Source organism: Anomaloglossus baeobatrachus, chromosome 6 (genome assembly GCF_048569485.1).
Source record: "Anomaloglossus baeobatrachus isolate aAnoBae1 chromosome 6, aAnoBae1.hap1, whole genome shotgun sequence".
In the NCBI taxonomy this organism is placed as follows: domain Eukaryota; kingdom Metazoa; phylum Chordata; class Amphibia; order Anura; family Aromobatidae; genus Anomaloglossus; species Anomaloglossus baeobatrachus.
Genome location: NC_134358.1, coordinates 220,510,572 through 220,533,809, shown reverse-complemented (window position 1 = coordinate 220,533,809; position 23,238 = coordinate 220,510,572). Strand labels below are relative to the sequence as shown.

General features: G+C 42.6%; 1 long non-coding RNA gene across 7 annotated transcripts in view; it reads left to right on the top strand.

The window, feature by feature from the left end:
- LOC142244232 (uncharacterized) overlaps positions 1-23,238 on the top strand; it is a 332,530-nt gene that overhangs the window by 236,697 nt on the left and 72,595 nt on the right. For 5 of the 7 annotated variants that reach the window (XR_012724482.1, XR_012724478.1, XR_012724481.1 and 2 more), the window contains one exon: positions 21,833-21,927. The exons of the other annotated variants lie outside the window; for them this stretch is intronic. This is a non-coding gene — a long non-coding RNA (uncharacterized LOC142244232). The remainder of the gene's footprint in view (positions 1-21,832; positions 21,928-23,238) is intronic. 7 annotated transcript variants of the gene reach the window in all.

Genomic DNA, 23,238 nt, shown 5'->3' with positions numbered 1-23,238 from the left:
CTGATATCACGCCTGGGGCATTTCCCAATGTCCTGCTCCCATAAAAAGGGGGTGCCGGCATCGTCCACATGCGGAGACACCATTTTTATGGTTGCCATATTTATCGGAAATATGGCTTGCGAGATATGAACCATTTTTTACTGGAGTCGTTCTGTCTGGCTATTTCCAGAGCCTTGCTAATTAGATAGCAGCTCCTACTACAGGGTGACGGCAGGGAGTCATCCTGTGTCCATTGTCCCAAAGCCACCTAATTTCCATATCACAGGACATGGCCATGGAGTTTGTTGCTAAACCAGTTGTGTGGGGGAAAGGGGGGTTGACACCAGGAGAGGGCTTCCTGACATACTTGAATATCATGATTTATCGTCATCTCTCCGGATTTACTTCACACCTCCCCCCTTTTGAGGGCGCTAGGGGGCAGCACACTCCGGTGTTCCCCCGTGCGCCCGTCCGCGACCTCTCCTTGTCGGGACAGCCCGTCTGCGTTACCGTGGTCACGGCCCCTTTTGTGGCGAATGGTGAAGTTGTATTGCTGGAGCGCAAGGCTCCATCGCAACAATCGCCCATTCGTCCCAGAGAGCTAACATAACTGATAGCTCGTAGAGCCAGTAAGAATAATTACAATTACTTCGAGTCCTGTGATCTGGGAACTGTCTTCCTGCACAAGACATCTGTACACCATAAATGAGGCAATCATTAATCAATAGCATGCAGAGTAAAGGGAGCCGTGATCCCCAAAATGTGCATTAGAAGTCCCCGAACTGCAGCATGTCTTATAGCTTAAAAATCTCTCTCTTTTTCCCTCAATTGTGGAAATGTGAAAAGCCTTGATCCTCCATCCTTTAACATGTTGTAGGCGTTGCCTGCATTAATCTCTGTCTGCTCGGTGTCTGCGAGCACTCACATATGTAATTTCTCCAGCTTGCTCTTTAACAGTGCCCCCCATTACTCACTGTTCACGTTGTTTGCTCATATGATAAATATGAAGACGTTGGTAAATTACCGGCTAAGGTCGGCCTCTCAAAAGAAAATAATTGGATTAGCTGGTATTCCTTATAGCTATCACTGAACCTGTCCAAATCATAAATATTGTATGTAGAAAATCAATCTCCGCAAAGATCTTATGTTTCTGTGTGAAACCTGGAGAGTCTGTGCTGGGGTGGTGCCGGGTGGGCTGAGGTCCAGTTTCTGCACCAATCTATCTTTTCCACACTAGATGCCTTGTAATATCCATGGTTTCTTTTTTCTTTTTCCCTCTTTATTGTGTCACATATCTAGACAATCTCTGAGACTCCTTAGAAACTCCTTGAATCTAAGGAGTCATTGTATGTGTCATGTGATCCCACTTGGCACTGCTGCCTGGTGGAGGGAGAATTGCAGAAGGGACAAATGCCACATGTTCGTCAGCAGATTTCAGGATTTATTCCAAACTCCTAGTCGTTATTTCAGATGAACATTTTATGGGTCAAATTACAGCAGCTCAGGCAGGCTAATGGCATGGGGTAGTCTGAGAGTGATCTGGTCCACTAGAGGCTCAAAGCCACAGGCCTTTACCAACCACTTCAGCTGCAACACACTTGATTGTTGGAATATTTTTTGAGAGTCCTGCACTTTTTTTATTCACCTGCTAACTGCCCTAATACTTGGGTGATAAGGGCACCCCTTTTTAATCATGTTTTATTGATATTAATTTGAAGGGGACTGTCATAGAGACTGATGTTTTTGAATAACACAGGTTTGTAGTGCAAATAACCCCTAAAGGCTGCTTTACACGCAGCAATGTTGCTAGCGATCGCACCCGCTCCCGTAGTTTGTGCGTCACGGGCAAATCGCTGCCCGTAGCGAACAATATCGCTGGTACGCGTCACACCAACTTACCTTCCTACCTTCCTAACAATGTCGCTGTTGCCGGCAAACCACCTCTTTTTTAAGGGGGCAGTTCGTGCTGCGTCACAGCGATGTCACACAGCAGGCCACCAATAGAAGCAGGGGGGCGGAGAGCAGCTACATGAACGTCACTCCTACCTCATTGCCGGAGAACGCAGGAACACTGTTGTTCGTCATTCCCGGGCTGTCTCACGTAGCGATGTGTGCTGCCTCAGGAACGACAAACAACCTGCGTCCCAAACGAGCAACGATATTTTGAAAATGAACGACGTGTCGACAATCAACGATTTGGTAAGTATTTTGCATCGTTAGCGGTCACTCGTACGTGTCACACGCAACAACATCGCTAAAGAGGCTGGATGTGCGTCACGAATTCCGTGACCCCAGCGACATCTCGTTAGCGATTTTGTTGCGTGTAACGGGGCCTTTAGAGGAGTTTTCTAGCCAAAAATATCTACAGATTTCTCCAGACCCCTAGCACAATAAATGGAGAAGAGGAGTTAAACAATAATAAAATACATTATGTAACTCCATGCCCTTGCACTACCTTGCTTCTCCCCGGCAGGGACGCCGATTCACTCACCACTGCTGCCGTGCTGTGTCCTCCCCTGCACTTCCACAGCCATCCATGCACTATTCTGCCTCCTCCTCCCATGGCTTTTGCACGCCACACAGGTCCCTGGGAGTGTGCTTACGGTGCACATACACGGCCACCCGGCTCTTAAAGGGCTCGTGTGCCATTTCCCAGCAGTGCCTCTCAGTCTATGGCTCTATGGCTGAGAAGCACTAGGTATTTAAGGCATCCTCCCATTAGGGGGGGTGCCTGCGCAAAGCCTTTAGTTTGTCAGTTTACGCATCTGCTAGCTAGATTTCAGGTCCTGTGTTCCTGTCCTATTACCTATACCTTCCCATACCTGTCTGACCCTGTCATGCCCCCTGTACCTGTCTGCTCTGTAGTGCCCCTGAGACCCTCAAGGCACTACAAGGAACTGCATCCTCATAGGGATGCAGGACCTACACCCTGGGACCTGGAGTACCAGTGCCGATTCCACCAAAACACAATCTAAATCAAGGTTCTCCTCTGCACACTGGGCATTGAGGGTTAAGCATGTAAGGGGATGGTCGCCATGGGAACGAATCCCTGGGTATAGCCAGCCTGGTGGGAGGGGTCAGTCAGTCTGTAGGTAGTAGAGAGTCGGGAGCACACATGACAGGTGTGCGGACATGCCTGAGCTGGGTCCATGTAACAGTAGCCCCAGTGGTACAGGAGAGAGGTCGCCAGGACGGATACCGAGATACCGCTGGGACTGGAGCACGCACGGGGCACAGGGCCCTAGGTCAAGCACAAGTTTTAGACTGTTTGGCAAATACCTGCCCAGTGAGGACACCTCCACGGACTTCACCAAACCAAATAATCTGGGGGCATCAGCAGTAAACTAGGATCGGGGTTCGAACACTTACCTCCCCGCTGGGTCCGCACTGCCCATTGTATGGAGAAGGAGACGGTACCTCAAAAGGGACAGTCGGGGTCCCCAAACGCTCCATGCTACGGGGACTCAATCTACAGAGAGTGTCGAGGACAGAGCAACCTAGGTCACCACATTGGCACTGGTCCTCATGGGACCTGAACCAGCAACCCCTGCGTCCACAGTGAGTAGAGACTGTTAAAGACAACCTGGTCTGGTCTCCTTTATTGCCGCACTACATCTCCCAGGCACAGCTCTACCTGCGGAGGGCCTACCATCACAACTGCCACTACCACCAGCCCTGGGAGTAACCACATTCAGCAGCGGCGGTTCTCCATGCTTACCACAACCCGCAGGTGGCGTCACATGACAAAAAACTCTTATCTCCCCTGTAACTAGCCCCCATTAACAAAAGGGACCCAGAGCATGGGACCGAGCAATGGCCATCAGAGTGACATTCCCATTTGTTACCGCCCGGGACCGAGTAACCCCTTCTCTGGGCGCTACAGCTCCAGCTGTCCTGTCTGTGTCAACCACCACGGCTGTATCTGCCTCCACCAGAGACTGTACCCACTCGCACCTGTATCCGACCAAGTATTCCCTGCCCTTGGGGTCAGCTGCCACAGTTCCAGACACTGCCCTGGGAGTGGCACCTGTCATCTACCTTGGTGGTCACTTATTTAAGCCCCTCCCACATCAGTGTAAGCCTTGGTGCCCCCAGTGGTCCAGTGGGTCCATTCCCACTACTGCTCGCCAAAATACTGGTGAGCATTACACATTACACTAACCTGTCATAGATCTTCACCTGTTTTACATCTGCTGATACTTTAGCTCCAACCTTTAGACCAATCACTGGCATCATTTGAGGAACAGCTGAAGATGATAGCAGAGACCTGGCATCGAAGATGATGAAAGGTGAGGGCTTAGTATAATGTATTTTATTATATAACCATTTCCGATCTCCCAAAAGAATCCGGCAAAATGGTCCTGGGCTGACCACCCTTTTTCCTGATTTGTGCATATTGAATCCCAAAAATATTGAAATTCACCAAAATCCAGTATGTTGGGGAAATTTGTAACAATTTCATTTCTCACAAATTGATTCACTAATCATAACACATTTAGCTAGAACGAGCCTTCGTTAGATTCATCTGAAGGTGGTTCTATTTCAGAGCTATGATTTCACATCGTTTAAAAATAAAAACAGCACATTTTAAACTTCTCTCCTCATTTAGAAATTCTGTTTGATGGCAGCGCTACAACAGAGGTTCCTAATTAGAGTTGGTGAGAATCGATTTGTAGAACCTGATCTATCCACCATATTAGTAATCTGTGTCTGCTAGATGGAGCCCTGTGAATCACTTCTTCCCTGACGTTATTCACAGCTCTTCTTTTAACCAACTGGCTTTGTGCGTCACACCGTAGAAGCCCTCTTGGAAGAGTGAGTTCTCAGGCTTTCCTTAACTGCAACCATATATTACTGGCATAGCCAATAGACTGGGTCCTACGAAACGATTTGCACCAAACCAAGTCTAAATCTTTTGCTGCTCAACCATTACAGTATGGACATCGGATCCAGGGGAATGTAGGATCGCAACATCTCCATGTTTAGTCCTAAAATTTGATAAAATAAATGTCCTGCGCATGAGGTGGCTTGTTTTTTATTATTTCTCTCTCTATATCAGTGAATAAACAGAAAGGGTATTAGCTTAGAAACTAAAATGAACCGGTCACCCAGCCCCTTTATACTCTGCTCTGAATATATGGCTATACTGTGTCAGCTTGTGGTGCCTATGGCCCATCAGTAGAATTGACTCTAGAGGCTCACATTACGGCTGCATACAAATACCTGTTACACATTATCCAAATTAAAGCAGAGTGTCATCTGTAAACTACAGGTGGCTCCTGCGTATCTTCTGTGCCCACACCATAACTGTAATATACAATTAAGTTTTTTGCATTACGTGCATATTTGCCACTTTATAATGGTATGTTACACAACATTGGCATAGTGACTAAATAATAACAATACCAATGCCGAAAAATCCATAAAGAATCTTATTTTTATTGATGAGTATCATGCTAGTACAGCCCACCCCCACACAATAACCTCCCAAGAGTGAGTGTACAACTTTTCAGCCATTAACTCTGACCTTCATCAGGCATACAGTTGGCGTATGCAGGGAAAAACTGATCGAGCTGTGATAAAGCAATATGGGAGAAGCGTGGAATATCTACAGTGGTACAGTCAGGGCCAGAAATATTTGGACAGTGACACAAGTTTTGTTATTTTAGCTGTTTACAAAAACATGTTCAGAAATACAATTATATATATAATATGGGCTGAAAGTGCACACTCCCAGCTGCAATATGAGAGTTTTCACATCCAAATCGGAGAAAGGGTTTAGGAATCATAGCTCTGTAATGCATAGCCTCCTCTTTTTCAAGGGACCAAAAGTAATTGGATAAGGGACTCTAAGGGCTGCAATTAACTCTGAAGGCGTCTCCCTCGTTAACCTGTAATCAATGAAGTAGTTAAAAGGTCTTGGGTTGATTACAGGTGTGTGGTTTTGCATTTGGAAGCTGTTGCTGTGACCAGACAACATGCGGTCTAAGGAACTCTCAATTGAGGTGAAGCAGAACATCCTGAGGCTGAAAAAAAAAGAAAAAATCCATCAGAGAGATAGCAGACATGCTTGGAGTAGCAAAATCAACAGTCGGGTACATTCTGAGAAAAAAGGAATTGACTGGTGAGCTTGGGAACTCAAAAAGGCCTGGGCGTCCACGGATGACAACAGTGGTGGATGATCGCCGCATACTTTCTTTGGTGAAGAAGAACCCGTTCACAACATCAACTGAAGTCCAGAACACTCTCAGTGAAGTAGGTGTATCTGTCTCTAAGTCAACAGTAAAGAGAAGACTCCATGAAAGTAAATACAAAGGGTTCACATCTAGATGCAAACCATTCATCAATTCCAAAAATAGACAGGCCAGAGTTAAATTTGCTGAAAAACACCTCATGAAGCCAGCTCAGTTCTGGAAAAGTATTCTATGGACAGATGAGACCAAGATCAACCTGTACCAGAATGATGGGAAGAAAAAAGTTTGGAGAAGAAAGGGAACGGCACATGATCCAAGGCACACCACATCCTATGTAAAACATGGTGGAGGCAACGTGATGGCATGGGCATGCATGGCTTTCAATGGCACTGGGTCACTTGTGTTTATTGATGACATAACAGCAGACAAGAGTAGCCGGATGAATTCTGAAGTGTACCGGGATATACTTTCAGCCCAGATTCAGCCAAATGCCGCAAAGTTGATCGGACGGCGCTTCATAGTACAGATGGACAATGACCCCAAGCATACAGCCAAAGCTACCAGGAGTTCATGAGTGCAAAAAAGTGGAACATTCTGCAATGGCCAAGTCAATCACCAGATCTTAACCCAATTGAGCATGCATTTCACTTGCTCAAATCCAGACTTAAGACGGAAAGACCCACAAACAAGCAAGACCTGAAGGCTGCGGCTGTAAAGGCCTGGCAAAGCATTAAGAAGGAGGAAACCCAGCGTTTGGTGATGTCCATGGCTTCCAGACTTAAGGCAGTGATTGCCTCCAAAGGATTCGCAACAAAATATTGAAAATAAAAATATTTTGTTTGGGTTTGGTTTATTTGTCCAATTACTTTTGACCTCCTAACATGTGGAGTGTTTGTAAAGAAATGTGTACAATTCCTACAATTTCTATCAGATATTTTTGTTCAAACCTTCAAATTAAACGTTACAATTTGCACTTGAATTCTGTTGTAGAGGTTTCATTTCAAATCCAATGTGGTGGCATGCAGAGCCCAACTCGCGAAAATTGTGTCACTGTCCAAATATTTCTGGACCTAACTGTAGTATTAGTCCTTTGCCCCTCCATACCAGTCTAATACTGTTAGTTTTTTCAAAATAATTTGTATATGTATTTTGTATGTAAATTCCATACAGTATTAATTCATATGTACGCTTTTGAGGCCCCTGTCAAATAGTAAAGTTTCCCTTTATGTCACCATAACTTAGTAATGTCCTTCTTTGTGCTCAAATATAGCGACAATGTCCTTTTCATAGTGGCACTCATCTTTTCTGTCCTATTACATTGATGACATCCACCTTTTATGACTAATATTGTCAATGTATTCTGGCTAGAGCTGAGTGGACCCATTAAAGTTCAGTTTTGGCGGTCCAGCCGAACTAAAGTAAAGTTCATTTCGGAACCTGGACTTCATCCGAATCCCATTGTAAAGCCTGCTTTACACCATACGATCCAGCATACGGTATCGTATGCGATCGTACCCGCCCCCATCGTATGTGCGGCACATTCAATTTGTTGAACGTGTCGCACAAACGAGTAACCCCCGTCACACGTACTTACCCGTCCATACAACCTCGATGTGGGCGGCGAACATCCACTTCCTGGAGTGGGAGGGACGTTCGGCATCACATCCACGTCACGTGGCAGCCGGCCACCTCCTTCCTTCCGCATAGCTGGTGAGCTGCTGTTCATCGTTCCTGGGGTGTGCAACCCCGGGTACGATGAACAACCTGACATTCAATTTTTAGGAATTGAACGACGTGCATGCAATGAACGTTTTACCGTGCAATCGCACGTAGCTGTTACATGCTACAATGTAACTTACGATGCCGGATGTGCGTCACTTACGACGTGACCCCGCCAACACATCGCAAGATATATTGTAGCATGTAAAGCGCCCTTAAGTCACTGATTGGGCAATTTGGGTCTCCAATCACATACAGCCAGCCTTAAACAGAATACTTCCGGGAATGTTTTTTTCATTTTTTTTTGTACACACTACATCCAATCACGCTGTTGTTACACCCAGTGCCAGCCATCAAACACTGCAAGCAGCTCACACTGGGCCCAGTGCCGAGTGTAACTAAGCACATCAATGCTCAATCGAGTGGTCAGCATACGTAAAGAGTTGAACACTGATTTACCTGTAAATCCAATGTTCGGTACGAACACCGAACTTTACAGTTTGGTTTCGCTCAACTCTAATTATGGCCCAATATAATAATAAAGTTTCCCATATAGTTATAATTCTCCCATTATGGCCTCAACATAATAATAATTTCTCCCACTACTAGGGTAAAGCCGGCGTTACACGGGACGATATATCGTGCGATCGCATGAGCGATCGCACCCACCCCCATCGTTTACTTACCTCCCTAATGACCTCGCTGTGGGCGGCGAACATCCTCTTCCTCAAGGGGGAGGGACGTTCGGCATCACAGCGACGTCACACAGCGGCCGCCCAATAGAAGCGGAGGGGCGGAGATGAGCGGGACGTAACATCCCGCCCACCTCCTTCCTTCCGCATTGTCGGCGGCCACAGGTAAGCTGCAGTTCGTTGTTCCCGAGGTGTCACACGGAGCGACATGTGCTGCCTCGGGAACGATGAACAACTGGCGCGCAGAAGGAGGAACAATTTTATGAAAATGAGCAACGTGTCAATGAGCAACGATAAGGTGAGTATTTTTGCTAGTTAACAGTAGCTCGTAGCTGTCACACGCTACGATATGTCAAATGATGCTGGATGTGCGTCACGGAATCCGTGACCCCGATGACATATCGCTTGATATATCGTAGCGTGTAACACCCCCCTAATAATGACCCTTTTCTGCACCCCATAACAATGTCCCTTTCATGGCAATTCTTCACAGAGCAATTAAAAATAAAAACATTCTGATACCCCAACTCCCATAACAAGCATCAACTTTATGCTTCATAGTCTAGTGCGGATGGCACAATGCAGCGTCATTATTGTGCCACCTGCAATGGGAGGCCGACATCAACTGCTGGCTTCTGATAGGCCAAATGTTGTATAGATATTGCAACGTAGAGAGTCAGTAGTAATCCGCTCTGCATCACTTTTCAACTGGATTTACTGTACATCTGAGGATACACATCCAGCTGAAAATAGAACCAGCATTGGCGGACCCACCTCAAATCCAGAGCAGGTTACAGTGGGCCAGTCTGAGCCTGTGACCACCCAAAAAACGCACAGAAACTGAAGTGGAGATAGAAAGATAGAGGCAACTTTGTGACAAAATCAAGACTGTTTGTGATGTCGCTTATATCAAAAGGTCTAAAATAATACGTTGAGTTAAGTACATACGATATGAAAAAGAAAAATATGATTTCCGTAGAGTATAGACCAGTAACCTAAATGATTACTCTTATCTTAGTGAAGAATGCTATATCTCCTAACTATGGCATCACTTAATGGGCTGATCTTTGGGACCAACACCGATTCTGAGAATAAAGGGGCCATAGTTTTATTCGTCCATGAAGTGGATTCTGTGTAGCACTCTACTCTATTAAAGTAGGGTTCCCTGAACCGGCATGTGTCTACGAGCTCCTGTGCAGGAAAAACCTCTGAACAACACTGAAGTGGCACCATGGTCCTTCCATTCTCAGGATCAGATCAGACCCAAAGGGAAGCCATATCCCATATGTTCCATGTCTTACACAGATAGGAAACCCCATTGAGATCTTCCTTCTTAGACAAGGGACAATGTGCGTGTAATCATACTGCACACATACAGACTGCCATGAGTATAGGAGTCGGGTAAGGTAAAGAACCTACAATACACCAGCCTATATTTCGCTCAGACATGCAAAGGCACTTGACAGACATTTGCTTATTACAATTCCTCATGTTTCATAAGCAAAATAAAAATGACAACTTTTATTATTCATTTCCCCTGAAACGTACACAAAGAGAATTGTTTACAGCTTTATTGCTTCCTTTTTGCAGCCGGCCAGATGAAAGCATTAGCCCAGGGCTTGTTATTAGATACTCTCCCGTAATAGGGCCTCATTATGCTATAGAAACAACGGTGGTGAGCGGAGAATATTTTTATAAGGATTATGTTACATTAGCGCCAGCTTTTTCCTATATTTGCAATGCTGGCAATACTTTTTATAGGATCAAATGAATATGTGCATACCATTTTAAAGCGACTTGGGCTAGGATATGTCACTGGAATGATACTGTGATATTGTCTAAACATCTTTTCCCTCTTAGGGAGACCTAGAAAAATTATGTGCATATGTTTTGCTCCTCCGGGCACCTAATGACAAGAGCAGATATGCAGGTGCCTATAGTGATTCTAGAATATTTTTCACGCTTGTTTGCAAATACTCCTGTTGTGCTACAGATAATTCATTGCTTATTTCAGTAATGCCGGCTTTGGGGAACCACATACTAGCGAATACAGAGAACTATTATTACTTGACTGGGTTACGGTGTCAGTGCGCACTGGAGATGTTTGATAACATTTTGTAATACGGTGATGAAATTCAGCGCCGGGGCCTTTTTTCCCATCTCGCCCTCTCTCTCCCTCTCTCCTTTTTTCAGTTCAGTGAAAATTTAATGCAGATGGGATTAGCCTGGATGTCTGGCTGCCAAGTCACACTGACCCACTTTTATATTTTAATCCCTGTGGTGATTCAGTATTTTTTTTATACCATTTTTTATGAATATGTTTATGCAATCCAGAAAAGATTTCCATGAATTCTATCGGACATGTTACATGAATATATCCAAACTTGCCTACATCATCCATCCATAGGCACGGTGCTTAGAATGAATGCTCCTTTTAATGCAGGTGTTTACCCTGCCCAATGGACGTCTCTGCTCACTGCTGTGAACCCTGCTTTCCCGGCCTGATTACCCTGACGTTATTCATATTATTCATGCTACGCCGAGATCCAGCAGCCTATATAAATACATATTTTCTCTGATTGCTATAAAAGGTATTCTGGAATGAAATGCTTTATATTTTAAGTAGACCTTAGACATATATAAAACTCTTAAGCGCAAGAGGGATTTGCAATATATTGTACACCGAGGTACGGCCTGACTATGGGACTGTCTGATTTACTTTTAAGACGCCAGAATATTTGTGATTAGTTCACATATATGTCTGTTTATACATATGCTCAATAAAAATGGGTCCGGTTGATGGAAAATCCGTCTGCTTAGTTTTCCCAAAGGTCAGCAGGGGGCCATAAATAATTTTCACATTAATTCGGTACTGCAAAATCATACAGGATTAGTCTTTGCTGCGAATGCTTTTCTGAGAATACTGTTATATATGCACACACGGTAGAAATGTTTGAAAGGATAGTAGTGATATTGAAATATGTTTATCCTTTTCTACATATTAATCCATAATTATATACCATTAAGGCTCAAAGAATTGCTACCAATGGCCACATCTGTCCATCCACAATATTCATAGACATTGATCACATTATGGACTGTGATATTCTAGGCTGATCTATATCGGCTAGACAGCTACTGTGTATGGCAGTTGCTGATAAATGCTGCAAATATTTATTTTTTTATATGTACAATATATTGCTCAGTATTATGCACAATATACTGTATATCCACTGACCTCGGTTCCTGTCCTCAGAGGAGTATATCATTTAAGTTCCTTATAACACATCCACAAATGAATTTGTATTTCAAACATTTTACTTTATAATTCAGATATTCCTCCTAGATTGTGTACAGTTGGGGTCACGCATGTCACCATGTTGTCCTTTTTTTTGGAGTGTTTTGCTTTTTTCCATTAGATTCAATATGGAAAGCTGTAGGGCATGGAAGAAGGTCAAGGAACATTTTTTTTAGGCTTTATTAAAACAACAGTTAGTAATATACAGTACAGACCAAACGTTTGGACACACCTTCTCATTCAAAGAGTTTTCTTTATTTTCATGACTGAACATTTTAGATTCACATTGAAGGCATCAAAACTATGAATTAACACATGTGGAATGAAATACTTAACAAAAAAATGTGAAACAACTGAAAATATGTGTTATATTCTAGGTTCTTCAAAGTAGTCACCTTTTGCTTTGATTACTGCTTTGCACACTCTTGGCATTTTCTTGATGAGCTTCAAGAGGTTGTCACCAGAAATGGTCTTCCAACAGTCTTGAAGGAGTTCCCAGAGATGATTAACACTTGTTGGCCCTTTTGCCTTCACTCTACGTTCCAGCTCACCCCTAACCATCTCGATTGGGTTCAGGTCTGGTGACTGTGGAGGCCAGGTCATCTGGCGTAGCACCCCATCACTCTCCTTCTTAGTTAAATAGCCCTTACACATCCTGGCGGTGTGTTTGGGGTCATTGTCCTGTTGAAAAATAAATGATGGTCCAACTAAACACAAACCGGATGGAATAGCATGCCGCTGCAAGATGCTGTGGTAGGCATGCTGGTTCAGTATGCCTTCAATTTTGAATAAATCCCCAACAGTGTCACCAGCAAAGCACCCCCACACCATCACACCTCCTCCTCCATGCTTCACGGTGGGAACCAGGCATGTAGAATCCTTCCGTTCACCTTTTCTGATCCAAAGATCTCAAATTTGGACTCATCAGACCAAAGCACAGATTTCCACTGGTCTAATGTCCATTCCTTGTGTTCTTTAGCCCAAACAAGTGTCTTCTGCTTGTTGCTTGTCCTTAGCAGTGGTTTCCTAGCAGCTATTTTACAATGAAGGCCTGCTGCACAAAGTCTCCTCTTAACAGTTGTTCTAGAGATGTGTCTGTTGCTAAAACTCTGTGTGGCATTAACCTGGTCTCTAATCTGAGCTGCTGTTAACCTACAATTTCTGAGGCTGGTGACTCGGATAAACTTATCCTCCGCAGCAGAGATGACTCTTGGTCTTCCTTTCCTGGGGCGGTCCTCATGTGAGCCAGTTTCTTTGTAGCGTTTGATGGTTTTTGCCCCTGCACTTGGGGACACTTTCAAAGTTTTCCCAATTTTTCGGACGGACTGACCTTCATTTCTTAAAGTAATGATGGCCACTCGTTTTTCTATACTTACCTGCTTTTTTCTTGCCATAATATAAATTCTAACAGTCTATTCAGTAGGACTATCAGCTGTGTATCCACCAGACTTCTGCACAACACAACTTTTGGTCCCAACCCCATTTATAAGGCAATAAATCCCACTTAATAAACCTGACAGGGCACACCTGTGAAGTGAAAACCATTTCCGGTGACTACCTCTTGAAGCTCATCAAGAGAATGCTAAGAGTGTGCAAAGCAGTATAATCAAAGCTAAAGGTGGCTATTTTCAAGAACCTAGAATATAAGACATATTTTCAGTTGTTTCACACTTTTTTGTTAAGTATTTAATTCCACATGTGGGTAATTCATAGTTTTGATGCCTTCAATGGGAATCTACAATTTTCAGAGTCATGAAAATAAAGAAAACTCTTTGAATGAGAAGGTGTGTCCAAACTTTTGGTCTGTACTGTATGCCTGAAAATTAAAGGGTTTATGGGTTTGTAATGCACCATACTGCAAACATTCCTGCTTAGGAAGTTGTTCATTATATGTAAATGTGTATGAGATTCTGACTTTAGATATTAAGACATTAAAGGCAATCTATCAGTAGGTAGATTTTTAGCTCTTTCAATGTCAAATACAGCAATACCTTTATCTAGCCAGTTGTTGCTCCCTTACTGAAAAAAAACAGTGTTTGAATGGATATGTGAATGAGGCTGAAGCACTTTAGGTAAATGGAAGACCTTCCTAAGCCATCGGCACTCCAGCTCTATTCCCCATTTAGCACTGCCTTTTTCTGCTTGACTGACACTGGGTGGGAATTAGAGCTGGAGTAACCAAGTGTTTCCAAAGCACTTCAACCTAATATTCATATGTATTTAGGCACTGATTTTCAGGAATGGAGGAACATACTGTTTAGGTAAAGCTATTGCTAAACTTGTCTTTGAAAAAGCGACACTGAGAAGCAAAAGGGTAACAATGTTTTCACTTTTGACTATGTTCTTTCCTACAGCATGCTATCTTCAATTTACATAGCAAAAACCTTCTTACAGATTCCCTTTAAGGCCAAAGTCACACAAGCATATGAATTGGACGAGTGCAATCAGATAAAAAAAAATTGGACTCTACTCTACCCAATGTTATTCAATGATTCAGGTCAGATCTGTGAGTTTTTACTCAGCTCTAATGGGATTGAGGAAAAAATCGCAGCATGGTGTGATTGGTAGCATGTCTCAAGTCTATGTGTGGTGCCCTGCAAAGTCAGGAGTGAGAAATGTCTGTGAATTCTGATGGTGTGAGAAGCCAGCTCTTCAGCCATTTTTATACACACACAGATGTAATTAGTGTAAGGGTAACTATAAAGTCTGGTGGGTAGCAACCCCTACAGCAGTAATGCAGGTCCATGTTCACACATTCATGGTTTCCATACTTTAGCATTATCAGAGCGCAAACTGTCTTTTTTTGTATTTTATGTCATGTTCAGTTATGCACCTGTTCACACGTCGGGTCGATGAGGCTGGGTGAAGGCAGTCTTTTTTGTCTATATCAAGAGGGTCATACCTTCTGACCGTGCACCCCTCCCCCAGTTGCCACAGGTAATCTCTTTCTATATAGCAGGTTCCTACGTGCCCATACACAGGAGGTTTTTAACCCAGAGAGGGGCTTCAGAATAACGTTAGGTACCCAGTTACGAGATATGCCGTGAAGGGGCAACTGGGCAGATATACAAATGGCCATTTCTATATGCTAAATATCTCATTTTTCTTAGATTTTCCCTACAGCAGAAATACTGAGCTCCGGAGAAGCAACCCTGCTTCCCTGGGATTGAGTGGTGCTGGAGATCAAGGACGCCAGCCAGTGCCTTCACTTTGATGGCTGTCAGGTTCCAGCGAAATTTGTGCTGCCGAGTTGAACATAGTGTCCTGTGCAGTCCAAGAAGGGCCCAACTGCCACACAACACCAGTCAGGGATCACAAGACGTAAGCCTTGATAATCCTGAGTTTCCAGTGATAGGAAGAGAGAGCTTAGATACTTTTCCTGTAATCCTGAGTTGCCGTGGATGGCAAGGTCCAGGCTGAGTGGAGAAGTTTGAGTGCATAGTGCTATAACCAGTAGGAGTGAGGAGAGCTGCTAAACATTGCCAGAAAAGGGCTGGGTTCATCACAATATGAGGGGCTGTCGACTCGGAGTACTACAAAACTTTGGAGAGCTGTAATCATCATTATCATCAATTCCGCCAGTAAAAGTGAGTTTTTCTGTTGCACCTGAGGTCTAGGAGTTGCTTTTTGAGACTGGCTGATCCACAACTTCTGCCTTTTTTTTATTCTGCTGAGGATGGCCCACCAGCTAGCAAGACCACCATGACCATAGGCCGCCATTATACCCGGCTCGGTGGAAGCCGACTCAGACATATGGGTGTGTGCGATACATCAGACTCCCCTCAGATACCATCCAAGTTCCGTGAAATATATGCAGTGACAAAAGAGAAGATGGAGAAATGAATCTCTCCATCGTCTTCGCACCTGTGATCTCATTCTCGCATACGAGAGAATCGGAGCACAGTAAATAACACTCGGCTCACTGTCACAGCAGAGTTTTAGCAGAGTGCCATTAGCATATTGCATCTGATTCTCCTGAATCAGATACTAAACACTCATCTGACCAGAGCCTATAGGGTATTTTCACTGCATGTTATAGGCACCTGACAGTAGTGATAATGAACGTAGTGTATATCTCACCCGGAAAGTTAGACTGTGCGAGATATTAAGAGTCTGGTAGTGCTGGTTGATTTAGCGTCTTAGGTGCTGAGCTATTTATTTAATAGGAGTTTTAGGCTAGTTTTTATTGGAGTGATAAGTAGGATTTAGTAGTGGGACTCATCACTCCCACTCCCACTGCAGTATGGGGGGTGGTTGCCTCATTACAGGCACATAAACGTTTAAAGAAATCAGAAGGGAGCGATCAGGAGTAACATTATGTGTTCCTTAGAAGGTTAAACCTTGTGGCCAAACCAAAATACCAGTGACTGTAGACGCAAGCACCGCAAGTATCCTTGGTAGCGTGAGTTAGGGGTATTATGTGTTCGAAAGCACCTAGTCGAGCACGTTTTTATTGTTTTCTCTGCTGCATTATTGTTTGCAATTCTTTGGTTTAAAATAAAAGCTTTACATTTCCGTTATATGGCCTGTTTCCATCTGTCACTGCCATGCCGCTATATAAGGCCCATAACGTGTTACAATTGTTATTGTCAATGAGCGTTCCAAGATAATTCTACAGTCTAATCATGATGCCAATCTCTCAATGAACACGAAAATGTCGTGAGAGATCATCTTTTTGTGCAAAACCAAAATATCATCATTCTCAGCACCATACATTCTGTTTACATAGGCAGCCTATGAACACTGAACGATTTATTGCAATGTGAAGCACAGTCACCTGTCTAAAAAAGCTATTAGATGACTGCTGACCATCTAATACGGGGGTCTCAAACTCAGCTGGGTGTATGGGCCACATATAGGAAAAAAAAATTGAGAAGGGCCGCATTCCTTGTAGAACATAGTGACATATTTAATGAATCCATGGTTTTTTTTCTATACACCTTTGGATCACTTTTTTGAACATGTTTTGCTTGTTTATTATAACAAACCTGCACTTTTTTGTTTAGTTAAGTTTATATATTTAAAAAAGCATTTTTAATAGCGCAAAAAAAGGTCATGCTTTATTTTGAATTTTATTACCTTCTTGTAATACTGTTTTAAAATTAGCAGCATCATATAGTAATCTTAGCCAACATCTTGTAGTAATGTCCCCATCTGTGTCCTGTAGTAATGTCCCCCATCCTTGTGGTATTGTGCCCAGTAGTATTGTACCCTTTCTTCTAGTATTGTGTCCACCCTTGTGGCATTGTACCCATCCTTGTGGTATTGTGTCCTGTAGTATTGTGCTCATCCTTGTGGTATTGTGCCCATCCTTGTGGTATTGTGCCCAGTAGTATTGTGCTCATCCTTGTGGTATTGTGCCCATTTTTGTGATATTGTGCCCAGTAGTACTGTGCTCATCCCTGTAGTATTGTGCTCATCCTTGTGGTATTGTTCCCATTCTTATGGTATTGTGCCCATTCTTGTAGTATTGCGGCCAGTAGTATTGTGCTCATTCTTGTGGTATTGTGCCCAATATTATTGTGCCCATCTTTGTAGTATTGTGCCCGATAGTAATGTGCCCATCCTTGTAATATTCTGCCCAGTAGTATTGTGCCCACCCTTGTAGTATTGTGCCCAAACTTGTAGTATTGTGTTCATCCTTGTGGTATTGTGCCTAGTAGTATTGTTCTCATCCTTGTAGTATTGTGCCCAGTAGTATTTTGCCCATCTTTGTAATATTATGCCCAGTAGTATTGTGCCCATCCTTATACTATTGTGCCCTGTAGTATTGGGCCCTGTAGTATTGTGCCCATTCTTGTAGTATTGTGTCCTGTAGTATTGTGCCCTGTAGTATTGTGCCCTGATTGTGCCCTGTAGTATTGTGCCCTGTAGTATTGTGCCCATCCTTGTAGTATTGTGCCCTGTAGTATTGTGCCCTGCAGTATTGTGCCCATCCTTGTGGTATTGTGGCCATCCTTTATTGATACGCAATAAAAATAAATTCTCCTCACCTTTCCTCCGTTCCCTGTGTGCCCACGATCAGTGTTTACAGAGTTTTGAATGTAGCATGTTTCAGCTGCGTCCTATACCCTGTGATATACAGTTAGGTCCAGAAATATTTGGACAGTGACACAAGTTTTGTTATTTTAGCTGTTTACAAAAACATGTTCAGAAATACAATTATATATATAATATGGGCTGAAAGTGCACACTCCCAGCTGCAATATGAGAGTTTTCCCATCCAAATCGGAGAAAGGGTTTAGGAATTATAGCTCTGTAATGCATAGCCTCCTCTTTTTCAAGGGACCAAAAGTAATTGGACAAGGGTCTCTAAGGGCTGCAATTAACTCTGAAGGCGTCTCCCTCGTTAACCTGTAATCAATGAAGTAGTTAAAAGGTCTGGGGTTGATTACAGGTGTGTGGTTTTGCATTTGAAAGCTGTTGCTGTGACCAGACAAAATGCGGTCAAAGGAACTCTCAATTGAGGTGAAGCAGAACATCCTGAGGCTGAAAAAAAAGAAAAAATCCATCAGAGAGATAGCAGACATGCTTGGAGTAGCAAAATCAACAGTCGGGTACATTCTGAGAAAAAAGGAATTGACTGGTGAGCTTGGGAACTCAAAAAGGCCTGGGCGTCCACGGATGACAACAGTGGTGGATGATCGCCGCATACTTTCTTTGGTGAAGAAGAACCCGTTCACAACATCAACTGAAGTCCAGAACACTCTCAGTGAAGTAGGTGTATCTGTCTCTAAGTCAACAGTAAAGAGAAGACTCCATGAAAGTAAATACAAAGGGTTCACATCTAGATGCAAACCATTCATCAATTCCAAAAATAGACAGGCCAGAGTTAAATTTGCTGAAAAACACCTCATGAAGCCAGCTCAGTTCTGGAAAAGTATTCTATGGACAGATGAGACAAAGATCAACCTGTACCAGAATGATGGGAAGAAAAAAGTTTGGAGAAGAAAGGGAACGGCACATGATCCAAGGCACACCACATCCTCTGTAAAACATGGTGGAGGCAACGTGATGGCATGGGCATGCATGGCTTTCAATGGCACTGGGTCACTTGTGTTTATTGATGACATAACAGCAGACAAGAGTAGCCAGATGAATTCTGAAGTGTACCGGGATATACTTTCAGCCCAGATTCAGCCAAAAGCCGCAAAGTTGATCGTACGGCGCTTCATAGTAAAGATGGACAATGACCCCAAGCATACAGCCAAAGCTACCCAGGAGTTCATGAGTGCAAAAAAGTGGAACATTCTGCAATGGCCAAGTCAATCACCAGATCTTAACCCAATTGAGCATGCATTTCACTTGCTCAAATCCAGACTTAAGACGGAAAGACCCACAAACAAGCAAGACCTGAAGGCTGCGGCTGTAAAGGCCTGGCAAATCATTAAGAAGGAGGAAACCCAGCGTTTGGTGATGTCCATGGGTTCCAGACTTAAGGCAGTGATTACCCAAAGGATTCGCAACAAAATATTGAAAATAAAAATATTTTGTTTGGGTTTGGTTTATTTGTCCAATTACTTTTGACCTCCTAAAATGTGGAGTGTTTGTAAAGAAATGTGTACAATTCCTACAATTTCTATCAGATATTTTTGTTCAAACCTTCAAATTAAACGTTACAATCTGCACTTGAATTCTGTTGTAGAGGTTTCATTTCAAATCCAATGTGGTGGCATGCAGAGCCCAACTCGCGAAAATTGTGTCACTGTCCAAATATTTCTGGACCTAACTGTACATTACAAATATAGTGGATGGGATTTCTAAGAATCACATGCCCACTGTGCTTGTGCGGCCCGCAGTGAAAACTGAGCTGTGGTGCGGCTTTCAGAGGCCGCAGCATATGAATTTATAAAAACAAAAAAACAAAAAAGTGAGCCGGAGTATGAGATGGTATACATGGAACTTGTGAGACCATGTTCACACTGGCCATGAGACAAAGAGAAACCAAGGAAAAAAAATGTGAAAACATACCCTGCTGTAACTAAATAAAAGCATAGTGCATATAAACATAGGGTACTTAGTAAACACTGTTTTTGATCAAAAAAAGCATAAAGCTATCCCACCAAACATCAAGGTGTACCCAGTTGGGATAGTACCTACACTCTCTAATATTAAAACCTTGCCATGGGTCTAAAATAGGCCTCAATGTGGCTAAGGGCTGAGAGCGACCGGGTCCCAACAGGACACACAGTCAGGGGGATTCACAGAATGAAATGGCCAGCTCGCTGAGAAGGGGGCCACCTAACTGTACATTACAAATATAGTGGATGGGATTTCTAAAAATCACATGCCCACTGTGCTTGTGCAGCCCGCAGTGAAAACTGAGCTGTGGTGCGGCTTTCAGAGGCCGCAGCATATGAATTTATGCTGTGGAGTCGCATGCCCTCCCTAGGGAGAACACAGCGAGAAGACCGCAGTGCCCCCAACCCTGATCGCGGGCACGGGCAGCTGCGATCTCCTAGCAGACTTGCAGCCTCTGCGACTATGGGACTGAATGAAAAACCAGAAGTGAATGATTAAAGGCCCTGTCACACACAGAGATAAATCTGCGACAGATCTGTGGTTGCAGTGAAATTGTGGACAATCAGTGCCAGGTTTGTGGCTGTGTACAAATGGAACAATATGTCCATGATTTCACTGCAACCACAGATCTGCCAAAGATTTATCTCTGTGTGTGACAGGGCCTTTAGAGGTCCCAATACTTTTGCCCATATAGTGTTTGTCTCCAAAATTTTAAACATACATAGTATTTTTATGTCACTTTGCCCAACTGTCTATTAAAGGACTTGTATTTTATATTATAGAGAGCAGTAAATATTAAGAGTCATAAATCCAACATAGTTTGCATTCCAACCTTGGTGCTGTATATGCTTTATAATACCATTTCATGGTCAAGGCCGAGACATTATATTATTGTACTCCTTTCTTCAGCTGTTAGTATACAAATCCTCCCACCATTTAGCTCCAACATTCATGATTGGGTATATAAAAACTCTAGTGGGAGTGATTTTTTGTTTTGTTTCCCGAGGTTTACATTGTGTTAATCAATATAGATTTTTATTCTTTACTATACAATATGTTTTTCCATATCTTGCTTATTGCAGTGTACACAGTAGGTTGGAAGAATAGTATTTTGTTCTTTAACAAAGATATTAAAAACATCTACTTAGCACAATGTGTAAATCACTAATTACTGTATACTTAAGTCACATACAACTAATTGCATATGTTGCAATATATCATTATTGTGTTGATGTGATCAGTTTTCTAAAGTACATATGGAAACCAGTTGGATGACCTTTTGCTCAGTTCACTTAAAAATGAGCTACAACAAATTGCTGTTTGTTTCTTTTTTAACCCAAATTGCTCTTTGAATTTGCCCATTAATAAGTCAATATTTTTAAATGACCCAGGGTCACTTTTTCAGTGTCCAAATTAGAGTTTTATAATGAGCTATTTTCATTCTTTGACTCATCGCTGAGAGCATCCTTGTCAGGTATGAGATTACTTTATGATAAAGAACTAAACAACTTTTCTTTTCTAATTACTTTTCCAACTGGGACCTTTGCTCCCATATGCTAGTGCGAGTAAAAGTATAGTGAGATTTAAGGCTAAGATCTTATCAAAGGGGACATTGTTTAGAAATTCCAGTTACAGAAGAAAGCGATCATTGAGTGAAAATAAACATAAACCTTGGATCTGCCACATCTTAAAATATTGTATAAGCATCTGAATCTTAAAATAATCCTTAGATGAGGTAAACCATCTTAGTTACTTTTACAAGTGGTTTTAGACCCAATTAGAAGTGACCCAGCTCGCAATGAGGAAAACCACATTGGGACATCTAGGAGGTTACGAAACTAAGTATGGCTTGGGGTGTGCTGCAAAATTTTACTGTTTGTCTCTTTAAAATGAAGACTTCTTATGTGGTGTATTTTTTCTCCAAACAGTCTGTGGGTGAACCACATCCTCTTGTATTGCTTGGCAGTCAAATCTGAGCTCCTTGACTCTTCTATGAAGTTAGAGTTAATACAATTTTTAACGGGTAAGCAAAATCATTCTGACCCTGTCAACACCTCAAACCACGTCATGTCTCATGGTAAGTCCATGTCAGTACCATTAAAGAATAGCCTTTCAAACACTGGATTGTTTAGATCACTAAGAACATTATGACTACTGTTAGATCAAGGTTCACGTGGGACTGAAGATGTAGTTATCGGAATAAAAACACTTCTAATATAAGTTAAAGTAATTTGCAACTAGAAAATTGGAAAAAAAATCTTACATTTAAAAAAAAAATCTGCAGAGAATGATGACACAAAGAGGTAGTATTGTAGTATAGTAATATTATAGTTCAATATTATAGTGTTCTCCCAACCATATAAATATGAAATTTTGTTCATTGCTAACTTTATTTTGGATAGCTAAATTATATATTGCTAGGGATGAGCAAACCCGAACCATAAGCTTCAGGGTTCGTACTGAACACTAGGTATTCGGGTGTGAATTCAAACACATACTTTTAAAAACAGTCAATGTCCACGTTTGGCATTTGGATACTGTTCGTATTCTAATAAAGTTTGTTGAAAGGCCAATCAACAAGTTATTCGTCATGGGAAAGATGCCTGAACTCTGCTGTGAACAATAAATGGATTTTTTAAAAAAATGATGTGGGCACCTGCCTGTTTTTGATATCCAGCACAGGTAAAGCAGACAGCTGGGGGCTGCAGACCTCAGCTGTTTGCTTTAACTTGGCTGATTAACAAAAACAGAGAGGACCCCATACCTTTTTTTAAATTATTGAAATATTTTTTAAAAAATGCAGTGGGGTCCCCCCTCTTTTTGATAACCAGCCATGGTAAATCAGACAGCTGGAGGCTGGTACTATCAGGTTGGAAAGGCGAAGAGTAATTTGGCCCTTCCCAACCTAAAAGAAGTCACCCGCAGCCGCCCCAGAAGTAGGGCACCCATAAGATGCGCCAATTCTGTCTCTTTGCCTGGCTGTTTCCGATTGCCCTTGTGTGGTGCCAAACCGGATAATATTTTTGGGGTTAATGTCAGCTGTGAATTGACAGTTGGCATCAAGTCCAGGGGTAAGTAATGGATAAAAATCTATCACACACCCCCATTATTAACCCAGCAAGTGTAGAGTAAAAAAACACACAGACACACGTACAAGAAAAAAATAGTTTATTTGAATAAAGACTCTATACTTCCTCATTCTCCAATTTATTCATTAAAAAGAAATCCTTAAAGTTCTGACTTAATCTAATGGTGTAATGTCCAACGACACCCATTCTCACACTTGTGAGAAATTCCAGGCCGAGCGTGACCTATGGAGCTTTGTTCTGAAAAT